The sequence below is a fragment of the Bos grunniens genome, chromosome X (assembly GCF_055505025.1).
Source record: "Bos grunniens cultivar Pamir isolate PY7600 chromosome X, Bosgru_T2T1.0, whole genome shotgun sequence".
Taxonomy (NCBI): domain Eukaryota; kingdom Metazoa; phylum Chordata; class Mammalia; order Artiodactyla; family Bovidae; genus Bos; species Bos grunniens.
In genome coordinates, this window is record NC_141194.1 from 27,434,700 (window position 1) to 27,442,894 (window position 8,195).

Consider the following 8,195-nt stretch of genomic DNA (forward strand, 5'->3'; position numbering starts at 1 on the left):
CTGAGAAGCCCAGAATGAATAATATTAAGTTCATGGTATTTGACTTTCTTAAGTCTTTAAAACTGTATTAATTTCATGTCTTAGTTTTTCACCTTTCCAGAAGATTACAGAAAGCAAAATGGCAAAGATGAACATATATGTGCGAGAATTGAGAGATAAGTTGTTTCCTTTTTTAAAAATATTAAATTGTCACATTTTAAATTATGCTAAATAAATCATAAAAAATAAAGACTAGCTGTATAAATGTTTGTAAGAAGTTTTTAGATGAATCTATAATCTTCAAAGTCTTATGAGAAATGGATAATCACGCTTGTCTGGGTGAGGTATACATTGTTGGTTGTTTATTAAGGTTTTATGACTAACTTTTAAAATGAAGTATGTTCTATTATTTAATCTAGTGAAATACCACACTTCAAGAGCAAACACAATAGGGAATAGCCCAGTTTCTAAGACAGTGTAGAATTATTCTGGCTAAATCAAAAAACAAGTCATCTTCCTTGATCCAAAGTATTTACAAATTATAGAAAGAGATTAAAATGTGGGAGTATTAAATATCTTATTTGCCTTTGAGTTTATCTTTATTTCTTTTCTCTTACTTATATGTCTATAAAAAGTCTGAAAAAAATTTAAAGTCTCTGAAATTTTTGAGGATAAAAGGACACAATTGATCTCTCTTTCCTGTATTGCCCTGCAGGAAGCCACTGTCTGCACTAATGGAGCCGCAATGAAAGCATATGTATCCCTGTGAATTAAAGTGATTGGACATTGTTCTAACAAGGATTAAAAGTTTGTTTTTTAAAAAAGAATGTTCATATGGTAGATATGTGCTTATATTATTTTATCCTAAAGTGTAACAAATTACATAAATTAACTTCACACTGAGAAGTTGAGATATTATTCAATTGTACGAAACCTCATCCCGAGTGAGAATTATTGTACAATTGCCTCTGTGTTTTGAATGAGGCACTTCAGTGTGAATAAGAAGATACACATATTGCATTCCAGAAAGGAAAAGAATGGCTTCACATACAAAAGATTCATGCTATCATTTTTCTGTTATTTTAAGCAATTCAAAAGTGGCATGAGTGCAGATGGGAGAACTTCTGCAAATCATAAGTCTTCATTTTCAAAACAATACACTTAACAATTGCATTAGCAGTAGAGAGGTTTCTTCTGAGCTATTGTTCATGATGACTATGTCTCAATTTGGAATTTGAAAGGACTCTAAATATCAGGACTCTGAACAACGTGAAAATCACCACCTAAGGCTACTACAGGCACATTTCCACCCGCCCCCGCCCCCTTCATAAGACCTTTATTTAAGACCTGAAGAATAATAAGAGAAATAAGCTTTTGAAACATATTTATCAAGCATTGGGCTATATACAACAGTGTGAAAGGAATAAACTAATTTTAAAGATGCAGGCAAGTAGATACTGTGAATATGAAATATGGCTCTGACACTCCTCATGTTTTTCTTTCTTCCCCAAGACTTAAAACTGTCCCTTAGTGGAGTTGCATTCTTGGTCTTACAGGTAAATAGAGTTGGGTAACTAGAGTTTTATAGGAATTTTTAAAAAATCAAACATACCTTTCAAAATGATAGGTAAGGCTTGAATAAGCTTTAGCCACATTAATAGAAAAATTAGACCTCTTTTAATAGTTATGCCATGAGAAATACAAGGAAATGAATGAAATAACATAAATGATGTGGACTTTCAAAAGTGGAGAAATTATATAGTGGCAGTTGCTTATTCATAGGCCCAAAGGAAGAAATTAAGAGAGAACAAAGAAGTGGAGACTTATCTTTTTGAATATCTTCTATGCATCTTCTGTGTACCCCTGCAACTGTGGTAATTAGTCAAATCAATGTCAGCTGCCTTCACTAATAAAAGTCATAATTGTTGCTACAAAGGCCTCGCATATCCTGTAAGTGGCACGTAGCATAAACCCGGGGTCCCCAACCTCTAGGATCTAATGCTTGATGATCTGAGGTAGAGCTTATATAATAATAATAGAAATAAAGTACACAATAAATGCAATGGGTTTGAATAATCCAGAAACCACCCTGCCCCCATGTCCATGAAAAAATTGTCTTCCATGAAGCCGGTCCCTGGTGCCAAAAAGATCGTGGACCACTGACATAAACAGTAAGTTTGCCGGAATTTTTTTTTCCAGGAACTTGGGAGTCAGTTGTGTCTCACTTGAGGTAAGCTGCTTAAGACTGGATGGGATTACCGACCCTCTAACTAGGCACGCATGAGTGTCCCCTTGTCAACCTTTTGACATCAGAGTGCTGAAAGCTTCATCCCTAGAGTGTGTTAAAACCTCCATTTTGGAACATGTAGAGGCCTGAAGTTTAGTTACGCCTGCACAGAATAGTGTTTACCTGCACCTTTTTTTTTTCCAATCGCCTCTCCCCAGGTTCCCCACGCCCCAGACTACTCTGCTTCTTCATTTGTTATCCCCAGTCCTCCAGCTCCTGCTTTGGGAAGGTGGGTGTGAGGCATCCCAGTCTCCTCACTTGGCTGCCTTGCCAGTTTTTGGCAACTCAGCATTTGGCTTGCTGCCTGTCAGTCAAAATGAACCTGGTTCAGGAATGACCCAGTGCTGGATGAAGAAGACCTGGCCATAAAGATGAGACATGCAAAACAGAATGTATAGTCTCAGTAAATGTGGCCTCAGGCTGGAACAAATTGCTCCTCCTGAGGTCCTATCTCCAAACACATCATTTTTCTCTGAAGAACTGTGTAAGAAATCCATATGTGAAATGTTTGAGTATTCTGTATACTGCAGTGGGTATATAAGTATATAGGTGGGTATATTGCTAAATAAGTAGCAATGGGCTTCTATTTTTGTGAAGTTACTGGAGTCAAGTACAAATTGGCACTTACCATCTACCTCTATAAGGGTTAAATCAGGTGCTGCTGCAGTTGCTGACCTTCACCACCCCCTGAAAGGAGTTCAGGGTAGAGATCAGGAACCAGGCACTCTGTGCTTGGGGAAAGCTGGCAGAACAGGTCTTTGGAGAGTTAGATATTTTCCAGAGTTAATTTTATGAGCCCAATTCTTGCATCTCCTCAGATCTAGAAAAGCACTAAATTCCTTCATGGTGACGTCTGTTCCTTGTGACTAGCAGCAATCTTATGTAAAAAATATGTGTTTCATTGTATGTAATTGCACTTCACCAAAATCACATATATACTGACCTTCCCCCTATCTCTTGGGAGAAGTTTCTCACAGCTATCTGAAATGCCGTCTCCAAAGCTATAGTCCTCATTTTGCCCCAAGTAAAACTTAACTCACAGCTTTCACATTGTGTATTTTTTTAAGTCAGCACTAGGAACAAACTTGCCCTCCTGCTGTAAACAACTAGAATATGGCACAAAATATATGAAACAGCAGGTTTCAGACATTGGATATCAGACATTGAGTTACAGAGATCCCCAAGAGAAGGGAAACAAATGCAGTGAGCCCTGGGATTATCTCACCTTTCTTTCAGGAGGCACTTTCTGGGATATGATGCCTAGAGGGAAAACCCAAGCAGATCATGGTGATTTCTTTAAGTTCAGGAACGGTTTCGGGAGACTGATGTAGCTAGAATTTCAGAGCAGAGTGTCAGAAAGGAGTTATACAGAGAAAGAGCACTATAGACTTCCCAGGGGTTCCCTTGAGCCGGTAGGTGAGTACTGTGCACGTGTGGTGGGTAAAGATCTACAGGGCTGGGCATATTATGATCAGGGAGCTGACACTGAATGGTTTCCAGCAGATCAAGTCTTTTTATTCATTTCGTTACTCTGGAGCAATTTGAGATTTTGATCACAGTTTTAGGGGAAAGGTGATCTTTTAGTTTGAGGTGTTACTAGAACATCTAGGTAGGCATGTGAAAATGATGAAAGAAAACACACTATTGAAAAATGAATGATAGAACCTGAGGGACAGATCTGAGAATCAATCAATAGAGGTAGGAGTTGAAGTCATGAAAAGATATACATTTTTTAGAGAAGGTATGTAAAAAGGCATGAAAATTAGCAGTTATTGAGCATCTACTTCGTGCTAGCACCAAGGTAGGTGCATTCATATACTATATTAACTTTAAAATTCCATCAGCTGGGTCATTGAATACCAGATGTAAAGATCAGAAAAATAGAACTCAGAAAGGTAAAACAATTTGCTCAAGGCTCTACAACTGGAACTTACTGAACCTCTCACAATAGTTACCCAAATGTGTGAAATCTAGTCTCATTCAACTAAGATAGGCTGACAAGATTCCTGTAAAGAATTTCCAAGAAGAAAGGGAAACTGTCTTGGTGCCCTTGAGGGTCTAACCATGGACTATGAGGCCTCCCTAACCCATCTCTTGCGAACTTCTCTGTTACACTTCCCAAATACTCACCTCTTATTTGCTCTCATCAGCCATAATGACTCATAAGTATTGTTTATGGGCACAAATCATGTTTCTACCTCAACAGTGAACCTCAACATTCTTTCCAGAAATGCTCACTTCCCCAATATCCATGTGGATAACTTTCTCACCTTATCCAGGCTTCTGTTCAAATCTCAGTATCCCATGGAAAACTGCTTGACCAACCTATGTAAAATACTGTTTTTTTCCACTCTATCTCCTAGTTGCTTCACTTTTTTTCTTCACAGCTCTTTCCTCTGTCAGAAAATATGACATATAATTTGTTTTTATTTTCTGCTTTTCCAGATAGAATTAACTTTCATGAGGTCAGAGATTGTATCTGTTTTAATCATTGTCCTTTCCTCAGTGTCTAGTACAGAGCCTGGCATATCGAATATTCTCAGGTAAATGAATGAAGTAGCAAATCTGTTTTAGCTTACAGACCATTTGATTGAGTAAAAGTATGGATACCCCTGGAATTCCCAGGTGGCTCAGTGGTTTAAAAAGAAAAAAAATAAACCTGCCTGCCAGTGCAGGAGATGCAGGTTTGATCCCTGGATTGGGAAGATCCCTTGCAGAAGGAAATGGTAACCCACTCCAGTATTCTTGCCTAGGAAATTCCATGGGTAGAGGAGCCTGGTGGGCTACAGTCCATGAGGTCTCAAAAGAGTTGGACATGACTTAGCAACTAAACAACAACATCATGGCACCCCTAAATCATGTATGTATGCCTTTGCTTCCCAGTATAACCAATAATATATAAACTTATTTGAATTCTACATAACTCCATTAAAAAACTAGAGAATTAGAGAAGTACAAAAATGAAGGTAGTAATTTTTTGAAACAGGTGCAGGAGTAAAAGAGATAAATGAAAATAAAAGAATGGCTAATTGTGTCAAATAAACCAGAGAATTTAAAGTGAATAAATTTGATACACTTACTTGATTTGGCAAAGACATTGACCTTTAAGAGTTCAGTTAGGGCTTCCCTGGTGGCTCAGAGGTTAAAGTGACTGCCTCCAATGCTGGAGACCCAGGTTCGATCCCTGGGTCGGGAAGATCCCCTGGAGAAGGAAATGGCAACCCACTCCAGTATTCTTGTCTGGAGAATCCCATGGACGGAGGAGCCTGGTAGGCTACAGTCCACAGGATCGCAAAGAGTCAGACACGACTGAGTGACTTCACTTTCTTTCCACTTAGAAGAGGACAGATACAGATGGACAAGGCATTAAACAAAAACTGAGTTGGCAAAGGACTGGAGTCAGATTAAAGACAATTTTGGATCAGAGTAAAGGATGACTACATAGGCTCTTAAAGAAAGGTGACTTGCTTTCTCATTGATGTAGGAGATACTGGCAGGATTAAGACTAAATCCCTAGATTTCTTGATAGCTGTCTTTGAAATAAAGTGTGGTTGCAATGCTTCCTAAGGGTAGCAACAGAGGGCAAATTCTAATATTGAAACCTTTTCAAGTTTCTGTTTGCATAATATTGCCACATTGAGCTGAGCGAGGACTGTGGTCAAGAGTCAGTGTGGGTAGGCACAGCCCAAGGTGTGAACCACAAGAAAGGTAAACATTGGGGCCACTGACATATTAAAGACACTCTGAGGGTAAATCTCATAATGCAGTGTATTCATTGCAGAAGGCAAGTTGTTGATGAAGAAGACGAGAAGAGTGCATAGGACCAAGAATTCTCAAGAGCCAGAAGGGGATAAGTCTTCTTCTGAAACTAAAAGGAGACATGAATCATGGATACAAATAGAAGATGTCTTTGGAAAGAGAAAGAAGGCAGTTCACAGCAGACTTCTCTTGTTCAGTCTTGGTCAGATGTCTCAGTCATCTTGCTCCTCCCCTTTCAGCTTCTCTCTGTTGTTGCTGGTGCTCTCTAAAGCTTCTGTCTTAGGCCCTATTCCTTCTGAGCTGCCAACTTCTCCTTCATGTTTGTACCATATGAGAAGACTCAAAACCCGGAAAATATTCTAAAATTAGTTATGCAGGCACTCAAAAACATATTGAGAACGCTTTCTTGCTAGTTGTTCACGGATTCCAGATCATCTCAGTTTGATTCCATGAGCTATGGAAAACCCCCCAAACTGAAGTTTGTATGTACATAATTTCCTCTCCGTGAATAAACTGATCCTTGAGCCAAAGCATCCTGGCAGACCCATTTCAATTTGACATCCTGTAGATGGATTTAGATCTAACCACTTTTTCTCAGAACACGTCAAAGCTTCATTTTTAAAAGAATAGTTATTATAACAAAAAATTAATCTTAAAATTATGTTTTAAAAATGTTTTAAAAGATACTACTTTCAACTTAGGTTTAAAATTTGTTAAAAAGCAATACATAAATATTGTATACAATTTCAAATAGTAAAAATGTTACTTAAAAGAATGTCCACCTTTCTCAAAGACAACTACTGTTAGAAGTTTCTGACTTGAATCCCACGTAAGCTGTTAATAGTAACAGAATAGATCATTTTGCTTAGGTGTGATAACTGTACTATTTTTTTGAGTCATTGTTTTCTATAGATAAATATTTTTGGTCAAAAAAGTTTCTGTATCCAAAATTTAATTTTCTATGCATCTCCTGATACACACACACGTACACTTCTGTATGCATTTTGAATACTGGCATTAGCTTTGGGTTGCCATATAGCTAGAGTAGTTTCAACTGACAGCATGTTACAAGACCAAATCAAATTTGCTAGAAATCATGTTGTTTCATTTTCTTTCGTCCCATTAGCCAAGGACATTATCTGGGACTACATCCAAATAAGTCTTTACTAGACACTCAGCTTAATTGGTATTTCTCAATAATTTTATGTATTTTTAAATAACTGAAAAGTCACCTGAAGGGAGCTTAATATGTAAATATGATAACAGAATTCAAACAACAGAGTGAAGAATCATGTTTTCAACCACAAAACACTTCTTTTTATTTTAATAGACATTGAATTATGATCAAGTAGCTAAGAGGTGTGGCATTCAACAGTAAGCAGTTCATTGACTGGTTGTTCCATGTAGCTGCATTTGTGGAACAGAATTCAGAGGCAAGGGTATTGGAAGGGTAATTAGTTCATTGATTTCATGGTTGTCTTCAACAAAAAAAGTAAATAGAAACTCACGATACGAGAGAAATTCAGGCAGTTGTTTTATTCATGAGACAAGCTGAATTCTTCATACTGTTTAAAAACAAAAGACATTGGTGCTGTTTGAAAAAGAATGGCTAGATCCCGATTCAGGAAAATTCAGAACAATACAATCTGAACTCAAAAACAAACAAAAAAAAATAGGAAGTGTTTATTCTTATTTTAAAAGATCCTTTGTTATCAATGGAATAATAACCAAAAGTCTTCTATTAAGTATGATTCTGATTTTTAAAAGTCAAATCTCATATTCTCTCAACAATTTTGAAATATAGTTACTATCCTTCCCCAAATTAGGGTGCCGGGTATGCTGAGGAGTTACGAGATCTCTTGGTCTTGAAATAATTTATTCCTATGGGAATCTGCCAAGTATAATCTCTTCACAAAAAAAAAAACAGTAGTATAGCAAGATGAAAGGGGTTTAATGGACTTATTCTCAAATAGCTTTGTTAGTGCTTAGAAGAAGCTACAAGGATTACCCTAAATTGTTAACAATATAAATGTTTTTCAACTTAAAAATAATATGATCTTTTGCATCAACTATATGTGGCTAGTTAGATTTGACCTGTATAAATATCTAAAAATTTTAAAATTTCTTATGTGTTAGCCAATAAAGAGAAAAAGCTTAAAGGATATTTCCT

The 8,195-nt window shown here is 37.0% G+C and overlaps 1 long non-coding RNA gene across 2 annotated transcripts in view; it reads left to right on the top strand.

Annotated features, from left to right (window-relative positions):
- The window catches only part of LOC147340014 (uncharacterized), a 37,036-nt gene extending 29,265 nt beyond the window's left edge, over positions 1 to 7,771 (top strand). Inside the window, exons 3-4 of one of the 2 annotated variants that reach the window (XR_015159447.1) lie at positions 2,179 to 2,209; positions 6,048 to 7,771. This is a non-coding gene — a long non-coding RNA (uncharacterized LOC147340014). The remainder of the gene's footprint in view (positions 1 to 2,178; positions 2,210 to 6,047) is intronic. The other variant, XR_015159446.1, reaches the window with a different exon arrangement.
- The last annotated feature ends 424 nt before the right edge of the window (positions 7,772 to 8,195 follow it).